Source organism: Oryctolagus cuniculus, chromosome 16 (assembly GCF_964237555.1).
Source record: "Oryctolagus cuniculus chromosome 16, mOryCun1.1, whole genome shotgun sequence".
NCBI lineage: Eukaryota > Metazoa > Chordata > Mammalia > Lagomorpha > Leporidae > Oryctolagus > Oryctolagus cuniculus.
The window spans coordinates 28,000,362-28,022,544 of NC_091447.1; the positions used below are offsets into that span (position 1 = coordinate 28,000,362).

The window sequence follows — 22,183 nt, forward strand, 5'->3', positions numbered from 1 at the left end:
TTTCAACAGTTTGCACCCACACAGAAACACAAAGTGTAAAATACTATTTGAGTACTAGTTATAGCATTAATTAAACACCTAAGAGTAATTGTGTATTAATTACAGAGTTCAATCAATTTTTTTTTTTTTTTGACAGGCAGAGTGGATAGTGAGAGAGACAGAGAGAAAGGTCTTCCTTTGCCGTTGTTCAGCCTCCAATGGCCGCCGCGGCTGGCGCATCGCGCTGATCCGAAGCCAGGAGCCAGGTGCTTTTCCTGGTCTCCCATGGGGTGCAGGGCCCAAGCACTTGGGCCATCCTCCACTGCACTCCCTGGCCACAGCAGAGAGCTGGCCTGGAAGAGGAGCAACCGGGACAGAATCCAGCGCCCCAACCGGGACTAGAACCCGTGTGCCAGCGCCGCTAGGCGGAGGACTAGTCTAGTGAGCCGCAGCGCCGGCCCTCAACCAATATTTTTAAGTAGAACATAAAAAATACTAAAAGGGTAAAGTATTAAGTTCTTTTTATCTTTTCCTTTGTTTTATTTGTTATATAGTTTTTTTATTTAATAAATGTGAATTTACAAAGTGCAACTTTTGTATTGTTGTGGCTCCCCCCTCCAACCTCCCTCCCTCCCGTGGCCCTCCCCTCTCCCACTCCCTCTCCCATCCCGCCCTTCATCGAGTTTCATTTTCAATTACTTTCATATACTGAAGATCAACTTAGTATGTACTAAGAAAGGATGAAATAGAGTTTTTAAGTGGGGGTTATTTAAAATGTTGATATTTAATAAACTATACTTGAGCTTATAAATTCCCAGGAGACATTATTATGTGATTTATAAGAAGATTTTAATATTCATAAAATATTCACTTACAATATTGTCATAAAATAGTAACCAACTTAGAGTGGTTATTTTGCTTTCAGTACTTGCAGTATATCTCTGAGACTGTGCAGCTTCTTTGGCAAGTTATGTTAAGACTGTGAAAGTCGGCGCCGCGGCTCACTAGGCTAATCCTCCACCTGCGGCGCCGGCATACCAGGTTCTAGTCCTGGTTGGGGCGCCGGATTCTGTCCCAGTTGCCCCTCTTCCAGGCCAGCTCTCTGCTGTGGCCCGGGAGTGCAGTGGAGGATGGCCCAAGTCCTTGGGCCCTGCACCCCATGGGAGACCAGGAGAAGCACCTGGCTCCTGCCATCGGATCAGCGTGGTGCGCTGGCCGCAGTGTGCCAGCCGCGGCGGCCATTGGAGGGTGAACCAACGGCAAAGGAAGACCTTTCACTCTGTCTCTCTCTCTCACTGTCCACTCTGCCCGTCAAAAAAAAAAAAAAAAAAAAAAAAGACTGTGAAAAAAGGGTGGTGTTTGGTGTTGTGGTTAAGACACCACTCGCGATGCCCATGTCGCACTTTGGAGTGCCTGGATTTGGGTTCTGGCTTTATGGCTGATTTTGGCTTCCCGCTACTGCACCGCGGGAGGCCACAGGTGACTGCCTCAGCAGTTGGGTCCCTCTCAGCCACGTGGCAGACCCAGATTGAGTTCCCCATCTCCCGCCTTTGGCCCGGCCCCGCCGCAGCCATCGCAGGCATTTGTGAAGTGAACTAGCAGCTGGGAGATCTGGTTCTCAGTATCTCTGCCTCTAATAAAAAATCATTATAAAAGATGAGGCTGTGAACAAATACAGTCCCATAATAGGTTGTAGTTTTAAATAACTTCTGTCAAGATTCAAATTAAATGAGATGATGATGTCATTTCTTAATAAGTGTTAGACATCAGTGGCAGAATGAACCACCAAAATTATAAGAGGAGGAGGCCTAGGTCACCAATGGGGTATGGAGCAACTGCAAGTTTTCTCTTAACTGAAAAGAAATATTTTTTTTTAATTTTTTGACAGGCAGAGTGGACAGTGAGAGAGAGAGACAGAGAGAAAGGTCTTCCTTTGCCATTGGTTCACCCTCCAATGGCCACCGCAGCCGGCGCACCGCGCTGATCCGATGGCAGAAGCCAGGAGCCAGGTGCTTTTCCTGGTCTCCCATGGGGTGCAGGGCCCAAGCACCTGGGCCATCCTCCACTGCACTCCCTGGCCACAGCAGAGAGCTGGCCTGGAAGAGGGGCAACCGGGACAGAATCCGGCGCCCCAACCGGGACTAGAACCCGGTGTGCCGGCGCCGCTAGGCGGAGGATTAGCCTAGTGAGCTGCGGCGCCGGCCCTGAAAAGAAATATTTTCTGCACACCTATATATACCTATACACACCCCAGACACATGTTCACACACATATACACAAACCTACCTACATATACACACGTATACTACACATATGCACACATGCATGCACATGTATTTCAGAAAGTTTTTGGAACATGGAATTGGAAGTTACGTTTGTTTTAGTGCAAAAAACTTTTGAAATTTATTCATCATTTTTTCATAATATGTATTATCATGAACTTTTTTATTATCCCTCCTATCCATGGATTTCAATTGTTTGCACCACAATTGACATTTTTAATTACTTTCTCCATGAACTTTTTTTTAAAGAAAGCTTTTATTTAATAAATACAAATTTCATAGGTACAGCTTTAGGAATATGGTGGTTCTTTCCCCCATACCTGCTGTCCCACCCCCACTCCCATCTTCTCTCCTACTCCCACTCCCATCCCATTCTTCATTAAGATTAGTTTTTAATTAACTTTATATACAGAAGACCAAATAGAATTTAAGTAAATATTTGCACAATTTTCACCCACACAGACACATGAAGTATAAAGTACTGCTTGAAAACAAATTTTACAGTTAATTCTCATAGTACAACTCATTGAGTACAGAAGTGCTGCATAAGGAGTAAGTGTACATTGACTCCTGTTGTTGATTTAACGATTGACACTCTTATTTATGACGTCAGTGACCACCTGAGGCTCTTGACATGAGCTGCCAAGGCTATGGAAGCCTTTTTGAGTCCACAAACTCTGTTGGTATTTAGAGAGGGCCATAGGCAAAGTGGAAATTCTCTCCTCCCTTCAGAGAAAAGGACATCGTTCTTTGATGGGCCCTTCTTCCCTCTGGGATCTCCAAACATGATTTTTACAATTTTAGAAACTAAAATAGTTAATTTCCATGAAACACTTTGAAGTACCCCCATGTATTTGTATGTGTGAGTCTGTACGTGTATGATCCTTCACTCTAAACACAATACAGGTTATCTCCCTATTTTGTTTTTTATACTATCTCTTTTATTTTTTATCTACAAAATTTAGTTTGCATAAAATAAAAGATTTTCTCTGGTACTCAGCAAAGCTTAATAAATCTTTCCTGACAATTAACCTTGCTGTATTGGAAGCTGGAGTGCTCTTCTCGAAGAGTCTGGTTTTTGAATGCCTGTGTGTTTGAAATGCTTTGAGGTTTTGCGGTCTGTTGACACTCTGAGGAACTTAGAACACTCTTGTTTCCTTTTGTTGGGTGAGCTCTCCAGGACCTTCGTGAATGCACACGGAGCATGCAAATGTCTCAGCAGCCCTGCTATTACAAGAGAACGCTGTGTGGAAGTCAGACCTGTAGCGCGTCTCCTTACCTCACCCCGAGAAATTGAGATTTTCAAGGTAAGTGCAGAGGCCCTGGGGGTGGGGGCACCTGAATGAAAATGGTGCATGAAGAAATCCAGCTGAATGCGTCAGAACGGTTCTAGCTCAGAGCCTGCACGGAGTCTTGCTATGAAAAGCAAGCTTATATACTCTGACCACAGCTTTCTATTTTATAGCTAATTTCAGAGGCAGAGAGAAAAAGAGAGGGAGAGAGTGAAGGGGGAAGGGGTGGAGAGAGAGAAAGAGAAAACACATCAGTTGCCTGGCCAGGCCAAAGGTAGGAAACAGGAACTCAACTCTTGTCACTCATGTTGGTGGAGGAATCCAGTTACTTCAGTCACCACCGCTGCTTCCCAGGGTCTGCTTTACCAGGAAGCTGGAGTCAGGAGACAGAACTTGATTGAATCTGGGTACTCTGATGTGAGACACAGATGTCTGGGCCAGTGCCCCCCACCATGCTGATCTTTCACATGATATGTTTTTTGTTCAATATGAAAACTGCTTAACTCCATTATTTATTTTTTAAAGATTTTTTTTTCTTTATTTGAAAGACAGAGTTACAGAGAGAGGTAGAGACAGAGAGAGAGGTCTTCCATCTGCTGGTTCACTCCCTAGATGGTCGCAACAGCTGGAGCTACACCTATCCAAAGTCAGGGGCCAGGAGCTTCCTCTGGGTTTCCCATGTGGGTGCAGGGGCCCAACGACCTGGGCCATCTTCTACTGCTTTCCCAGGCCATAGCACAGACCTGGATCGGAAGAGGAGCAGCCGAGACTCCAACCTGCTGCGCCACAGTACTTATTATATTATTTATAATATTGTCACGTAAAGTATAGTTTATAATCATTCTGGCAGTCCAAATCAGTAAAAGGAATCAGTCAGTAGTAATCAGGTACATAGACATTTCTGAAAGAAATATATTGAAATAATTCGTGAAATAATGGTTATTGTAATTCTTTTCATTCCATTTAAAATATTACATGACAGAAAGAACATGAAACTAAGAATTGCACATAAAAGATAAAAACAACATCTGTTCAAATAATTTTACTTTAAGGAAAAATTCCTTTTATACCATTATTTCCTGTATGCAGAAGTAGTGTGCTTAAAATATGTGAACTGGACTACAATGTACATTTAAAAGACAGAAATGTACACCTTGAGTCTGAGAGCTTAGTTTTTGATTTTTTCAGAATTTTGGAAGAAGATTTTACTTGAGCTACTTACTTCTCTTGACTTCAGCTCCCTACATAGCTCCATAATTATTTATCTGAGGAATTATTTATGACACATCCAGATGTACAACTCATTTACTTTTTTACAGTCAATATTTTAATAGATCCATGGGATTAATAGGAAAACCAATAGTTGAGGAGTAAGGTGATATAAATTATAGTCCTCTGTTTCCCAGTAATTGATTAAATGATTTGGGAAATTTTACTAACCATTGTAGGTCAAGAGTTGGCAAACTATGGCATTCTTTAAAAAAAAAAAAAAAAAGAGTTGGCAAACTTTTTCTACAAAAAGAGAGTATAGCAGGCCGGCGCCACGGCTCTCACTAGGCTAATCCTCCGCCTTGCGGCGCCGGCACACTGGGTTCTAGTCCCGGTCAGGGGCGCCGGATTCTGTCCCGGTTGCTCCTCTTCCAGGCCAGCTCTCTGCTGTGGCCAGGGAGTGCAGTGGAGAATGGCCCAAGTGCTTGGGCCCTGCACCCCATGGGAGACCAGGAGAAGTACCTGGCTTCTACCATCGGATCAGCGCGGTGCGCCGGCCGCAGTGCTCCAGCCGTGGCAGCCATTGGAGGGTGAACCAACGGCCAAGGAAGACCTTTCTCTCTGTCTCTCTCTCTCACTGTCCACTCTGCCTGTCAAAAAAAAAAAAAAAAAAAAAAAAAGAGTATAGCAAATATTTTAGGCTTTTCAGACCTTGGGGTAAAATGAAATGAATGTGGATATGTATAAATGCAACCATTTAAATATGTGAAAGTCATTCTTAGCTCATGGGCTGAATAGAAGTGAGAAGGGAGCCAGATCTGGCCTAGGGACCATGGTTTTCCAACTCCTGTTCTAGGCAATTATTTTCAACAATTGTAAGATGGAGGACATAGGCTAGGTCAGAGATGCTCAATATGATCATGAGTCCCTAAGAAGATCAATGGATGGTCTTCAGCGTGATCCCCCAATCTCTTGAAGTTGTGTGCAAATATTGAGTATAAATAGGTGGGTTTTTATTTTTATTTTTTTTTTTTTTGAACTTTTCTTTTTTTTTTTTTTTTTTTTTTTTTTGACAGGCAGAGTGGACAGTGAGAGAGAGAGACAGAGAGAGAAAGGTCTTCCTTTGCCGTTGGTTCACCCTCCAATGGCCGCCGCTGCAGCCGGCGCACCGCGCTGATCCTGGCAGGAGCCAGGAGCCAGGTGCTTTTCCTGGTCTCCCATGGGGTGCAGGGCCCAAGCACCTGGGCCATCCTCCACTGCACTCCCTGGCCATAGCAGAGAGCTGGCCTGGAAGAGGGGCAACCGGGACAGAATCCGGCGCCCCAACCGGGACTAGAACCCGGTGTGCCGGCGCCGCAAGGTGGAGGATTAGCCTATTGAGCCACGGCGCCGGCTAATAGGTGGGTTTTTAAATGGGAAAATTGATTCACAGATTTCATCATATTTTCAAAATGTTCCAAAATACAATTAAGTTTAATTTCTAAAAGCTCTTTTCACATCTAAGACTCTCTCTCTCTCTTTTTATCTATCTATCTATATATATACATATATAGATATATAGATACATATATACATACATATATATAGATATATAGATACACATTTATTGAATGTCCACCATGTATTGGTAATTATGCTGTCACCATAAGAGATTTAGCACTTCGTGTTTAATATGACATACCAAAAATAATTTAAAGAAGATTTGAGTGTGTGGAAGTCAGTGGTATCATTCAAAGGAATAACAATGAAAAAAATCCATTGTTGATTAAATATTTCTAAGACATTACTTTGAAATGTGTCTTTAAAACTAGTTCCTGAGCTATTGCAAATTTTCTTGTCCCATCTTGTTTTGGCTGAAAGTGATATCATTCATGACAATCCTAATCAAACTTAATCTAAGCAAAATGTCTCATAAAAATGACTTCCCAGTTATTGTATTCTAGAACAATGTTTTGTACCTAGTAGGTACCCAGCGTTCTTGCAATGAATATGTGAATGAATGAATGAATGAACAAATAAAAGCACTAAGTACAATTTTGTACCACAGTTACTAAAGGATTGGAACTCAAAATGTCTAAAAACAGCAGTTGTTAAGTCCAATGATTGCTTCACTTTTTAAATTTGGATGTAACCGATTTCAAAATACTTGTTCAACTAAAGATTACAGTTCCCGGGGATTAAGTCACTTTTTTAAAAAGAGTGAAATTTGTCAAATTAATTAACATGGGAGAAGGAGGTACTTGCAAAGCTTCCAGTAACTCACTCTGGGAGGATATGATTGGCGAGTAAAGTTCTCTGACTGAATGGTGTTGTCCTCAGTATCTGAGCCGTTCCTTCCCTCAGACCCAGGGAGGCTAAAGCAGCGGGGGTGTTATGCACAAACAGTAGGCTTCGCTGGGCAACCCCATAGTCAGATCTCACAAAACTTAACACAACATTCTGCTCCCTGATACAGAAATTCACACTGAACACCTTCACCTGCACAGCAGATGATGCCAAATGCAGAGCGCCATTTACCAGGGGTTTTCACGGCTACGTGGGCACAGGAGTTATTTGTGATAGACCCAAATGCACTCAGTTCCTTTCTCCATGAATAATTCCATTTAAGCAAGAAAAGAGAAATTCAGGCTATAGGAGTTAGCTAATGGTTCACTTACTTCTTAGGAGAAATTTAAATTTGAAGATTTAAATACCTTCGGAAATTTTAATGAGAAGCCTGCACAACTCTATTTCTGTTTTTCTGCCTGTAATGTGCTTACTCCAGAGAGTGCATCTCAGTTCTTCCCTTCCTGCTCCTCTACCTCAGAAGCTGCGAGGGAGACAACACCACGCTAATCACTTGATTGTAACAAGAATGAGCCTACACACTATATTCTGCATCAAATAATATTCTTTGTCCATTTAGCTGCAGAACTGAGATTACGTTCTTGGATCTCCTTAATAATAGAGATTAGTCTAAAGTACGGTCCAAGGACCAAAGCTTTCAATTGTGGGACTTCAAGTGAATAACCCGAGTATTGACCAAGATCTCATGTGCGTGATGACAGGAAGCTCAAGGATTTCAGATACTTTCTTGGTGAAGCTTGCAGAGTCCAAGACAGCTAGCCGGTGGCCCTGTCGCTCTGCTGCCCTGAGCTCTATCTACAGAGGACCTCTGCAACCTTCTAGACGGCCTTACTCCAAAGGGTAGCATGGCTCCCTCCATTTCCTGTCAAGCACAACACATCTACATGTGTCACAAGCCTTTCTGTTGGGAAAACTTTGTCTTCAAGAATCACATAGTAAATATTTTAGGTTTCCTGAGCCACACAAAAAATTTTGTAGGAGTGGGCGTGGCTCTGAGCAGAAAGAACTTGTTATCAAACATGGTTGTAGCTTGCTGGCCCTTGAACTATATTGACGATTTGACCACAACTTTAAAAAATGACAATATAGCAGAGGGAAATAGAAAACTCAAAGCTAGAGGATGCCTTCTAGAGCTGTCAGCTCCCACTCTCCTGGAGGTTCCCATCTCTCTTTTTAACCCTGTCGTGAACCATGTTGCTGGGATCATTCACCGTAACAGGACAGAAGTCTGCTCTCCTTCTTGCCTTCACTTCAATATATTCAGGTTTTCTTTCCCTCCTTTTCCCATAGATAAGCCTCAGTTAGGGAATGCAAGAACCAGGATCATATCATGATCGTCTCTGGCAAGGGAAAGACTCATTGAACAGAGATGTGTCTCTCTAGGTCTGATGCGTCTTTGATATTACAAGTTGTACTTACTTTCTATTTGCATGACTAAACAATTTGCCAAAATTATTCTTTCTTAACTGGAGGGAGGATCTTCACTAAAGACAAATTCTTTTTTCTGTTTCTGTTTTTATTACTAGAATGGTGAATTACATAGAATGCACCATTCTAAACATTTCTAGTGTATAGTTCAGTGGGTTAAATACATTCACTTAGTTGTGCAACAGTAACCACGATCTAATTCCAGAAAGTTTTCATCATCTCAAACAGAAACTCTGTTCCTGTTAAACCATCACTTCCATTCTGTCCTCCCCTGAGCTCTTGGTAATCGATTACACTTTTAGTCAATGAATCTGACTATTTTAGGTCTCTTGTATAAATTGTATTATTTATTTACTCATTTGTGTAAAGACAAATCCTTGACTCTATTTTTTTTAAAGTTTTATTTTATTTATTTTGAAAGACAGAGCTACAGAGAGTTAGAGACAGAGGGGGGTATTGTCTCCATCTGCTGGTCCACTCCCAAAATGGTCACAATGGCTGGGGCTAGGCCAGCCCAAAGGCTGGAGCCAGGAGTTTCATCTGGGTCTCCTATGGGTGCAGGGACCCATGGACATGGGCTGCCCTGCACTGCTCTCCTGGGTCCAGTTTCTATTCTGGAAGTCTTATGAAAAGTAAATACCAACCTTTCCTGTCTTCCAGCCTCTTCTGGTTTGGAAGTATTGGAGTCTAGTCTGAGAACTCCCTACTATGAAATGTTCATGCATTGCTCCCACTGTTCTCTAACATGTTGCTCCTGCAAACACGTATCACATAATTCTCTCCTTTGTTGTTAAAAATCTATGCCTGGAGTGCAATCATCTGATAACTCCTAGTCATCAAGCCTAGCACAAGGAACACTAAGATATCCAGATCGGATCATTTTCATCTCTCTCTACATCACCCAGTACACTGGCACTCACGTGATACATCTCTACCACCTTGCACTAAAGATAATTGGATTGCAAGTCTTATTCTTTGGTTGTGATCTTGCAGAGAAGGGGGTCCTAACTGCAAGGGTACAGTTCTTACTCTATGCAATGACCTAATGTAGAGATTTAGATGACAGACACAAAAATTTGTTAAAGAATCACAATTGTCACATTTATTTGATACCCACTGTCTCTGTCTTTATTGGCTGTCTCTTCTCCATATTCCATGTGTATATAATCCATCCTGTAAACAGCTCTAATGAGAAAAATTATTAGTCCATTTAAGATCTCTTATCATGAAGCAAATTCGACACAAACATACTTAGATTCTTTTAAGTTTTCGGAAACAATATTTTAATGGTAAAGTAAGGATTATTATATCTATTTTACTCTTTATGATATGATATATAGATGATGATTGATACATAAATTCAAAGATGTTTATAATCCATGCATTCTAGGAGAATTTACTCTAGTTAGAAGGACATGATTTCCACCCAAAAATAAACACACAGATCATAAATCTTTATTAAAATCTATACTTGTAATAGCTTATGGTTTAAAAAGAAGAAAGTATTTTGATTCCTATTTTACTTTTTTCATAAAATTTAATTAAGAGAAGTTGCAAGTTTACTGTCAATTTTTTTCCCATGGGAAGAAGTCTGAAACAGACCAGTCCAAAGACTTTGCCCTTGAGAGAGACATTTATAGAGAAAGAGAGTAGCTGAATAATCCTCCTTAGATTAATCATGATTAGCATAAGCAGAAAAAAATAAGCATCCTTAGCCAAATAGCTGAGTGGGTAGCTAGTTTTGCAGAACTAATATTAGTGCTATTCAAGCTTATAAGAAAAATTATAAAGCCTTTTGTCAAGGATAGACTTAATTTCCAGAAAATGTGGTGAATTGGTTTTCATAAGAAATTCTTTTCCAGACCACTTTTGAGATCATTCTTCCTTTGCATTGCAAATGACAAAATCAAGGGCGAACGTTGCCTGGCTAGTTTTGCAGCTCAGGAGAGTGGACTTACACTCCAAGTCCTGAGCTTCCCCCAGCAGTCTCCATACTTAGGCACGGTGCAGTGTGGACCCTGGGTGATGTGGTAGTTTAGGGAGGCTGGCAGGGCAGCAAAGCTGGAGAAATCAGAAGGTTGAAAATCTGAGTCTTTTTAAAAAATATTTGTTTTATTAATTTGAAAGTCAGAGTTACAGAGAGAGAGAGAGAGAGAGAGAACCTCCCATCTGCTGGTTCACTCCAAGATGGCCAAAATGACCAGGGCTAGGCTAGACCAAAATCAGGAGCCAGGAGCTTCCTCTGTGTCTCCCACATGGGTGCAGGGGCCCAAGCACTTGGGCCATCTTCCACTGCCTTCCCGGGTGTATTAGCAGGGAGCAGGATTGGAAGTGGAGCAGTAGGCACTTGAACCAGTGTCCATATAGGATGCCAGCATCGCAAGTGGCAGCTTTACCTGCTAGGCCACAATGCCAGCCCCCAAACTCTGAGTCTTACTGTATGGATGCAATTTGGATAAATTATGAGGAATCTGACATTCAGGTTCATTAAGACAGTGATTCTCAGTTGCATTTGTACTAGAATCATCTGAACCACTTGTTATCAGCACCGATTTCACCCAGTGACCACACGGGGCCATTACCTAAGGATGGAGATTGATGGAGGAAGCTCAAGACTTGGAATAAAAATTCGCTGTCCTGTCCTGCAACCTTCAGCCTTGATTTAGTTCTTTGAGATGTAAGGGAGAATGGTCTCAAACGTGGATTGGGACAGAACTTTCTTGTGAAATCAAATTCTTTCTAAGGATTCAGATCCAGTGGCCTTGGATGAGGTTCTAGATATTGGAGGTTTGATCCATTTCCTTGGTGATTATGAAGGCTGGTAGGCAGGTGGCTGGTCCTTCCCTGTCCCACATCCCTCAACTTGTGCGAGGAAAAAGGACAGAACTATCAGTTGCTCTGAAGTCTTAAGTATAAGAAAAAAGAGAACTAGAGAAGTTTCTAAGAAACTCGGAGAGATAATGTGTGTGCCAAGCTCCCGTGCCCAGCAGTGTGTGACACATACAGGACATACATGTCATTTCACTCCTTGTTGCCTACACTTTCTGCTGTTGTACATTTCAAGTAAACAAACATGTTGGCCATATTGAAGATTCATGGCCTCGGTAGGCTCTATCATGAATCAGCTTCTTTTCTAAGTGAAAGGAAGACCATTATAACTCCAATGAGAATTCTGAGGATCAACATACGAAAGATGCCTAGGGCATAATATGATTCAGTGATTATTATATTTCTTCCCTCCTACCACCACTGCACAGTTTTCAGTTGTATAAAACACCCAAATAAAACCAAAATGAAACAGTATTCTATCAGTAAGAACTTTCAGCCAAAGACTACAGGAACATCCATAGAGTTTATTATTCCCCACAGAGAGAAAGAACACACATCACCGGCAAGCAAGAGGCATCTCAATACGAGGATGTTAGAGACAATCTGTTGTAGGGTATGGTTGTATTTGGTTGACCAAGGAGAGGGGGACTCACTCTGTACTGGATGCTGTTAGAGTGCACTGACAGGCCGGCTCTGTGGCTCAGTAGGCTAATCCTCCACCTGCGGCGCCAGCACACCGGGTTCTAGTCCTGGTCGCCCCTCTTCCAGGCCAGCTCTCTGCTGTGGCCTGGGAGTGCAGTGGAGGATGGCCCAAGTGCTTGGGCCCTGACCAGGAAGAAGCACCTGGCTCCTGGCTTTGGATCAGCGTGGTACGCTGGCCGCAGCGCGCCAACCGCAGCTGCCATTGGAAGGTGAACCAACGGCAAAGGAAGACCTTTCTCTCTGTCTCTCTCTCTCACTGTCCACTCTGCCTGTCAAAAAAAAAAAAAAAAAAAAGGATGCACAGACAATTTTTGATTAGATGAAGAAATATCAGTCCCTAAATTAAATTTAACCAAGGAAGAAGGTTTTTGGTATTTTATGGATGGGCCAGTGACCTTGTTTTCAGTTGTGCTTAGATAAAATGATGCAATTGCTTGCTTTGTCCAAGTTATCTGCGCTTCATTACGTCACGTGCCTTACTAGGACTCTTCCTTTCATTATTCTATGAAAGGTAACTATTGTTGGGTAAACTCTAGCTCACAGAGTTCAAAAAACTTGTCCTCAGCTATGTAGACATTTCCAATACACTCTATGCCTCAATTTTACTCCATATTGAATCACTGATCTAGGAACAAAGTAAGGTCCTTGGACTGCCTTCTGAATCATCAAAGTACGATTATATGATCAAAATAAATTTAGTGGAAGTTTCATTTGCTACACTTTAACTCTTGAAAAATGAGTACTGGAAAAAAAAAAAGAAAAGAAAAATGAGTACTGGAGAGTGAACATGGAAATAGAAATTCTGTTCCATAGCATTATGTACCATAGGGAAAACGTGGTATGATCAGCCTCAGCATGCCAAGTCTCTTTTTTTAGATTCTTTTTTGGCAGGGTTTAACACAGCATTCCAACTGCAAAACAAAGGCAGCCTCCCACTGCCATGTCAGACTGTTGCTGCTGTGGCTAGGGCGTGGTTTAGAGGAAGCACTGGTGGTTTCGCAGGTCTCCTTTCTCCTGAAGCCCTTGGATCTGCAAGCTCTCAATACGGGGAACCTGTCACAGTGTCCTCTCTTATTACTGGTAATGTCTAACAAGAGATGCTATGACCAGGGACTTGAGGAGATCCAGCGAAAAGAGAAATGGTGCCAATCTGCAGATGGATTGGGAACCGCTACTTGGGAATAGTTAAATTTCCAAATTTCAGAGCACAAATGGACTCAGGCCTATCAGTAAATCCTTAACATCCGATTGCTTTTTAAAAATTTTAAGGATTATTTATTCTATTTATTTGAAAGAGTGACAGAGAACTGAAGAGACAGAGAGAGGAAGAGATTTTCTATCTGCTCATTGACTCCCCAAATGACTGCAATGGCCAGGGATGGTCAGGCTGATGCCAAGAGTCAGGAACTCCATTCAAGTCTCCAACGTGGGTGGAGGAGGCCTAAGTACTTGGACCATTTTCTGCTGCTTTCGCATTCACATTAGCAGGGAGCTGGATCTCAAGTGGAGCAGCCAGGACTCAAACCAGCACCTATATGGGATGCCGGTGTTGTATGTATGGTGTACATACAATATGGTTGCTGGTCCCTACATTTTAAATTCATATAAGATCATTTATCCAGATTCAAGATAAAAGCATGAGGTTAAACTTCTTCACTGGTGAGAATTTTTTCAACTATATATTCCTAAGTACCAAACGGAACTGGGAATAGCTATTCTCCCTCTACATTTCCTGTAACTTTTCTGGCAGTGCTAAAAAATCACAAATCAATGACAAAAGGAATCTATAATAAGATTTTAGTAAAATGAATTAAAGAACATACTGGGCAGAAGCTCAGCTGAATTCAAATGGAGAGGTTTAATGATGGGTGTCTATAGAAAAGGAAAACCTGTTTAATAGTGACGTGAGTGTTCTTGGCTCTCCACACCATTGCCTTTCTATAAGCAAGTCACAGTGTGAGTTGTGTAGGGTTGTTTTTCTTTTCGTATAAAGCAGGATGACTGACCGGAGATCTTTGCAAAGAGGCTCGGCATGGATTAAGGAAAATAAAAGATGCCCCCACTTTACTTGATGGCTATCTCCCTGCTCCTTCCTTCTGAGAAAAACCACTCACCCCTTAGATGTGTGCCCTACTTTTTTCACTCTCACTACCTCTTCCTCTTTCTTTTCATTCTTGTGCTTCTATAACCCTCTTCCCTTCTTCCCTTTTCTCCTTCCTATTCAAGTGTCTGGTGGTAGAGCCAGGCAGAGCTGTGGTCAGACCTGTGTGGGATTTCTCAGGGGCAAGGTAACCTCAGATACTGTGGCCATGGAAAAACACCAGACATCAAATATTTCTATTGCACCTCGCACCCCGAAGAACCTCTCTCGTCATTGTACTATTATTTTCTGCTTGCCAAGATGCTTCTAAGTAATTTTAAATTTGGTACTGAAAACTGTGATTTGTACATCTTTAGTAACTTGCAAGTAGATACTCATATTACCCCTATTTTATCAATTAGGAATTTGTGTGCTGAGCGAGGCCAAACAACTCATTCAATTTCAGTTAGCAAATACCCACGCAAGGGGTTAGTATTCCACTATATTCTGAGTTTTCTGGGTTGTAACATGTTCCTATCTCTAGTTTGGTATTGTTGTTTACTAAGGCCATTGGCAACCTACAATGTTCAAATAGCCTGCATATGAGGAAGATCACACCATCTTCATCAGCCTCATCAACATTCATTAAGTGCAATCTCTCTGACGAGTCCTGTGACGCTGTAGACTACCCACACTACAACCGTCCCAATTTACAGATAAGGGACATGACGTGGGAGTGCCCCAAATGACACAGCTGGTAAGCACTAAAGGAGGATCGCAGAGTCAGAGCTCACAGTCATGCCCCATGCTGGAAATCAGGGTACTTGCTGGGTAAGAAAGGATGACTGGGAACAGAGGATGAAAGAAGTTGACAACAGGGAGAGCAGATAGGTCTATTCCAATGATGAGAGAATCGGAAAAACACACTGTGAAATTCCCAAGAACAGGACTATGTCTACACAGGGGCTGGTGTAGGAAGGTGTTCATACAATATGGTAAAAGAATTTCAAGCAATTATTTTTGTCTAAAAATACTGCAGACTGCTTCTTAAAGCAGGGCATGAGTTCCCTGGTCCCGGCAATGTCCAGACGAAAGACATTTCCTACATTGGCGAGAACAATGTAGTGCGTATGACCTCTAAGCTAATATGCGACCTCTACGAGGCTGCAGATGTAAATGTTGGCTCATTTAAACCATCTCAGCCTTTCATTATGATCAATTGTGAACTGAAATTGATCACTTGGAGTAGTGAGATGGCATTGGCACATGCCACCTTGATGGGATTGAATTGGAATCCCCTGGTATGTTTCCAACTCTACCAATTGGGGCAAGTCAGCCCGAGCATGCCCCAAATTATACATCTCTTCCCTCTCTTATTCCCACTCTTATGTTTAACAGGGATCACATTTCGGTTAATTTTCAACACTTAAGAATAACTGTGTGATAATTACAGAATTAAACCAGTCATATTAAGTAGAACAGACAAAAAAAAATACTATGAGGGATAATGTATTAAGTTGTCCATTAGCAGTCAGGGCTATGCTGATCAAGTCACCATTTCTCATAGTGTCCATTTCACTTCAGGAGGTTTCCTTTTTGGTGTTGAGTCAGTTGTCACCGATCAGGGAGAACATATGGTATTTGTCCCTTTGGGACTGGCTTACTTCACTCAGCATGATGTGTTCCAGATTCCTCCATTTTGTTGCAAATGACTGGATTTCGTTGTTTCTTACTGCGGTATAGTACTCTAAAGAATACATATCCCATAATTTCTTTATCCAGTCTACCGTTGATGGGCATTTAGGTTGGTTCCAGGTCTTGGCTATTGTGAATTGTGCTGCAATAAACATTAGGGTGCAGACCACTTTTTTGTTTATCAATTTAAACTCCTTTGGGTAAATTCCAAGGAGTGGGATGGCTGGGTCGAATGGTAGGGTTATATTCAGGTTTCTGAGGAATCTCCAGACTGATTTCCATAGTGGCTTGACCAGTTTGCATTCCCACCAACAGTGGGTTAGTGTCCCTTTTTCCCCACATCCTCGCCAGCATCTGTTGTTGGTAGATTTCTGTATGTGAGCCATTCTAACCGGGGTGAGGTGAAACCTCATTGTGGTTTTGATTTGCATTTCCCTGATTGCTAGTGACCTTGAACATTTTTTCATGTGCCTGTTGGCCATTTGGATTTCCTCTTTTGAAAAATGTCTATTGAGGTCCTTGGCCCATCTCTTAAGTGGGTTGTTGGTTTTGTTTTTGTGGAGTTTCTTGATCTCTTTGTAGATTCTGGTTATTAACCCTTTATCTGTTGCATAGTTTGCAAATATTTTTTCCCATTCTGTCGGTTGTCTCTTCACTCTCCTGACTGTTTCTTTTGCAGTACAGAAACTTCTCAATTTGATGCAATCCCAATAGTTGATTTTGGCTTTGACTGTCTGTGCCTCCCGGGTCTTTTCCAGAAATTCTTTGCCTGTGCCAATATCTTGAAGGGTTTCTCCAATGTTCTCTAATAACTTAATGGTGTCAGGACGAAGATTAAAGGGAGCACATAAACAAGTCTAGTATCTGCTAACACCAACCGATAGAATAAATAAAGGGGAGAGTGATCCAACATGGGAAGTGAGATACTCAGCAGACTCATAGAATGGCGGATGTCCTAAATAGCACTCTGGCCTCAGAATCAGCCCTAAAGGCACTCGGATCTGGCTGAAAAGCCCATGAGAGTATTTCAGGCATGGAAAGCCAAGACACTCTGGCAAAAAGATCTCTGTGAGTGAGATCCCAGTGGAAAGAACAGGTCTTCAAAGAGGGAGGTGCCTTTCTCTGAAGGGAGGAGAGAACCTCCACTTTGACTATGACCGTGTCTAAACAAGATAAGAGTCGGAGAACTCAAGGGGCTTCCATAGCCTTGGAAACTCATAACTGGTGCATAGGGAGATTACTGATGCCATAAACAGGAGTGTCAATTGGTAAAGTCAACAACAGGAGTCACTGTGCACTTACTCCTCATGTAGGATCTCTGTCCTTAACGTGCTGTACACTGAGGCTTAATGCTATAACGAGTACTCAAACAGTATATTTCACTTTGTGTTTCTATGGGGGTGCAAACGACTGAAATCTTTACTTAATGTACACTAAACTGATCTTCTGTAAAAAAAAAAAAAAAAAAAAAAGAAATTTTCAATTCCCAACTTGACTCTCACTGGGATTAAACATGACAATAGGTCTGATCTGATTTCATCATCATTTTAAAAAAATCATCTATTATTTTTCACTTTGTGTTTCTGTGTGGGAGCAATCTGTTGAAATACTTACTTAAGGTATACTAAGCTGATCTTCTGTATATTAAGATAATCGAAAATGAATCTTGATGTGAATGGAGGGGGAGAGGGAGTGGGAAAGGGGAGGGTTGTTGGTGGGAGGGACGGTATGGGGGGGGAAGCCATTGTAACCCATGAGTCGTACTTTGGAAATTTATATTCATTAAATAAAAGATTAAAAAAAAAAAATAAACCATCTCAGCAGCCCAACAGAGTTAAAGATGTAACTTAATAAGTGACCACACTGAGACATAATGAGGAAAAATGGTTGGACCCAGGTTAAGGACCAATTAAGTTGTTGAATTGGGCTCTGAATCCAGTGTGTGGTTCTGTCAGTACTTCTGAAAAATTCCTTGACAACAAGACTGGTTGAAAACAGCCTGCATTCTAATTAAGCAGAGAGTTGTTCCTGAATATATTTTTGTATTAGGAAGACACATGTCTTCCTCTATGGTTTAATGAAAGTACTAACAAAGTAAGATACCATTTTCAGAGAATAATGAAAGCTAAAGCTGGCCTTGTAAGACTTAAAAATGAGCAATTGCATCAAATCTGAAAGCAGTAATATCATGTTGTACATGCAGAAGTTTTGGATTCCCCTTAGCCTGAAAGCAGATTACTTGAAGAAACGAGTGAGGGAGAAGGAGTCAGCTGCAGGGTACTCGTCCCATGCAGGCAGGGTTCTTCTCTTGCACAGCCATTAGTTTATTTTTGCAAGAGCCACCAAGAGTGGTATAGCAACCAAGATATCAAAATTCAAATGCTTTCTTAAAGTATCATGAAAAAGTGTATAATAATGACTACCTTTCATATTTCATAGATTACAATGCATATCCAGTATGATGTCTCACTCAAGCCTTCTCAACATTGAATCCATAGGAAACTAAGGATTCAAAGGAATTTATAGATTTTTTTCATAGATAATGTCTCATTTTTCTTTTAAATGCTGAGATGGAGGTGTTATTAAACCATATTTTTAACTGAGCCAAGGAAAACCATCTATAGATGCTTAAGTGACAGTCCTACTTTGAATGTGTGTAGGCCTGTTTTGTTTCATTATCATCAGATAATTAAGAAATATAGAGTAATTTTGCATAGTGGAGAAATATTAGAAGAACTTGTAATTTTAAATATTTTATGAGTATGAAAATAGTTTTCTTTTATTACAAAAAATTTAGAATACATTGGAAAATAAACAGAAAGAAAGAAGCTTCATTCATGGGTCAATTGCCCAAAGCAACCATGCTCAATATTTTTTAAAGATTATTTATTTATTTATTTGAAAGGCAGAGTTACAGAGCAGAGGCAGAGAAAGAGAGAGAGAAAGAGAGAGGTCTTAACACACACTGGTTCACTCCCCAGATGGCCGCAATGACCAGAGCTGCACTGATCTGCAACCAGGAGACAGAAGCTTCTTCTGGGTCTCGCACGCTAGTGCAGGGGCCCTTGCATGTGGGCCATCTTCTATTGCCTTCTCAGGCCTTAGCCAAGAGCTTGATTGGAAGTGGAGCAGCTGGGACACAAACCAGTGCCCAATATGGGATGCCAGCACCACAGGTGGTGGCTTTACCCACTATACCACAGCACCAGTCCCCAGCATGCTCAGTATTTCATATAGTGACTTTTTTTTGACAGGCAGAGTGGACAGTGAGAGAGAGAGAGACAGAGAGAAAGGTCTTCCTTTTGCAGGGAGAGAATGATCCAACATGGGAAGTGAGATACACAGCAGACCCATAGAATGGCAGATGTCCTAAATAGCACTCTGGCCTCAGAATCAGCCCTTAAGGCACGCGGATCTGGCTGAAAAGCCCATGAGAGTATTACAGACATGGAAAGCCAAAACACTCTGGCAAAAAAACAAACAAAAAACAAAAACAAAAACAAAAAAACAAAACAAACAAACAAAAAAAACACAAACCTAAATGAAAGATCTCCGCGAGTGAGATCCCAGTGAAAAGAACAGGTCATCAAAGAAGGAGGTACCTTTCTCTGAAGGGAGGAGAGAACTTCCACTTTGACTACGACCTTGTCTAAATATGATCAGAGTTGGTGAACTCAAAAGATTTCCATAGCCTTGGCAGCTCATGACAAGAGCCTAGGGTGATTACTGAGGCCATAAACAAGAGTGTCAATTTGTTAAGTCAACAACAGGAGTCACTGTGCACTTACTCTTCATGTAGGATCTCTGTCCTTAATGTGCTGTACATTGTGATTTAATGCTATAACTAGTACTCAAACAATATTTTTCACTTTGTGTTTCTATGTGGGTGCAAACTGCTGAAATCTTTACTTAATTGATGCTAAACTGATCTTCTGTATATAAAGAGAATTGAAAATGAATCTTGATGTGAATGGAAGGGGGGAGGGAGAGGGAAAGGGGAGGGTTGCGGGTGGGAGGGAAGTTACAGGTGGGGGGAGTCATTGTAATCCATAAGCTGTACTTTGGAAATTTATATTCATTGAATAAAAATTTAAAAAAAGAAAGGTCTTCTTTTTGCCATTGGTTCACCATCCAATGGCCGCCACGGCCGGCGTGCTGTGGCCGGCGCCCCGCGCTGATCCGAAGGTAGGAGCCAGGTGCTTATCCTGGTCTCCCATGGGGTGCAGGGCCCAAGCACTTGGGCCATCCTCCACTGCACTCCCTGGCCACAGCAGAGAGTTGGCCTCGAGGAGGGGCAACCGGGACAGAATCCGGTGCCCTGACCGGGACTAGAACCTGGTGTGCCAGTGCTGCAAGGTGGAGGATTAGCCTATTGAGCCGCGGCGCCGGCCTGATATAGTAACTTTTAATAAATATTTTCAGATTATATAGAAGATATCACAGTATATATTAAATATTCTCTTCATTATTTAGTCTCAAAATTATTTGATTTTATTTAATTTTCTTGATAAGCATTTTAATGACGTAGGAGATCCTATGAGTGCAGTATAATTTAATTAACTTGCTGTTCACAAATTTCCTTTTCTCTAGAGTGTATTTTGTATGTACTGTTGGTATTGCTCTTCATAATTCCAAGAAGAGGGTTACTACCCCAAAGAGTATGATTGCTATTCTGAGCATGCCACCCATTGCCAATTTGATTGCTAGAAATGTGCTACCAATTTCCACTCTAATAAATAGTGTCACCTCATTTTTGCCATCTTTGAAATTGCCATACTGTTTCAATTCACTTGTTTTGTAGATGAAAAAGATCTTGTCATTGTTTTACTTTCCACTTATTTGAAAACCATTGTTGATATGGTCACTTTACCTTGTCAACACAATTCATTTAAGTCAAGAAGACATGAGATATCAGTAAAGTGTTAACTAGGAATTTCCTTCCAAGGTCAAAGATCAGACCATCATAAGTAACTCCGAGTGGTCAAGGTAAGCACTGAAGGGTAAGAGAGGCTTTGGTATTGCACAGGAGAGCAGAGAGCACAGACTGAAGTGTCTGGTGCCTGTCAGCTTGCCTCTCTTTCTTCTCTCTTTCTTTATTGAGAGAACAGTTGCTGAATGCCTGCTGCGTGTCCCACAGGCCTGCACTCTCAGCACTTGCTCCACAGTGTACGCTCTGTTCACAAAGTCTGCAGAGCCCAACATGATGGTTCCAAATGGAGAATCTAGAGACCTTGATGACCTAGGGAATGCTCCGCTGGTAATGCTGCCTTTGGTGGCTTTGGATTTAATCACGATTCCTTCTTGGTAAGAGAAAATCGAATATAACTATCTTTCATCATTTTTTTGAGAATGCTTTCTGTCTGATTCATTTGTTTTTGATTTCTTTCTCTGAAATCCCAAGCCTCTGCCTGTATCCCTCTCCTGGCCCTGAATATTTACTATACAATGTGTTTAGACATTATTGAACAGGGAGTTATTTCCCAAAGTAGGTACCCTAGAGAAGCCAATTTTCCGTTCCAGACAAGAAAGAGCAAATATCCACATCAACACGCTCTTCTTAGGCAATGAGGGAGTCACGGGGGAACGCACAGAATCACAGCTCCCAAGGCCTCAGCTGGAAACTGGCACGCGGTCGTCTCCACCTTCGTCTATGTACAGAAGCAAATCACCTGGCCCAACACAAACTCACAAGGAGCAGAAATACAATCTGCCTCTGCAGGGGGAGCTACGGGTCACATGTTAGGAAACAAAGGGGTGTGGTAGGGGGTTGTACACACAGGGATGGGGGAAGAATTGAAAAATAACGCCCCAACACAAATATATACACTATAATATCACTGAAGTGAAACATTACTACATAAAACGTAGATAAAATATCATTGGACTATGATGCTCGCTTATAATGCTTACAATATTTACAGAAAAGTTATTCAAAAAAACCTCAGCCAATATGCCCATATTTGTTTCAGATTGTTCCTATTTCTTTCTGTATACTGTTGTCTATATTCTAATTATTTTTCTGTGTTTCACATGGTTGAATACAATGGTAGAATTATTTGATTGAGCCTTATTATTCAATTAAAATTCTCTGACTCTGTGTTGCAATTGCTCAACCATATTTAATATATACTGTCTTCAACGTTATTGCTGGAGAACCTCAAATCACTCTAAAATTTCCATCAGTTAGATTTTTCTGCAACTGAACCATTATTTCTCTCCATGAATATTCTGTGTAATCTTAGCTACTATTTTTTTTAAAGACATTTAATATATTTTGAAGGCAGAGTGATAGAAAGAGAGACCTTCCATCTGCTGGCTCACTCCCCAAGTGGTTACAATGG

General features: G+C 41.5%; 1 protein-coding gene across 2 annotated transcripts in view; it reads left to right on the top strand.

Annotated features, from left to right (window-relative positions):
* The first annotated feature begins 3,421 nt into the window (after positions 1 to 3,421).
* LOC100352503 (probable G-protein coupled receptor 141) overlaps positions 3,422 to 22,183 on the top strand; it is a 45,561-nt gene continuing 26,799 nt past the window's right edge. Inside the window, exon 1 of one of the 2 annotated variants that reach the window (XM_008261652.4) lies at positions 3,422 to 3,568. The gene's annotated coding sequence lies outside the window, so the exon portion shown is untranslated. The remainder of the gene's footprint in view (positions 3,569 to 22,183) is intronic. The other variant, XM_070059732.1, reaches the window with a different exon arrangement.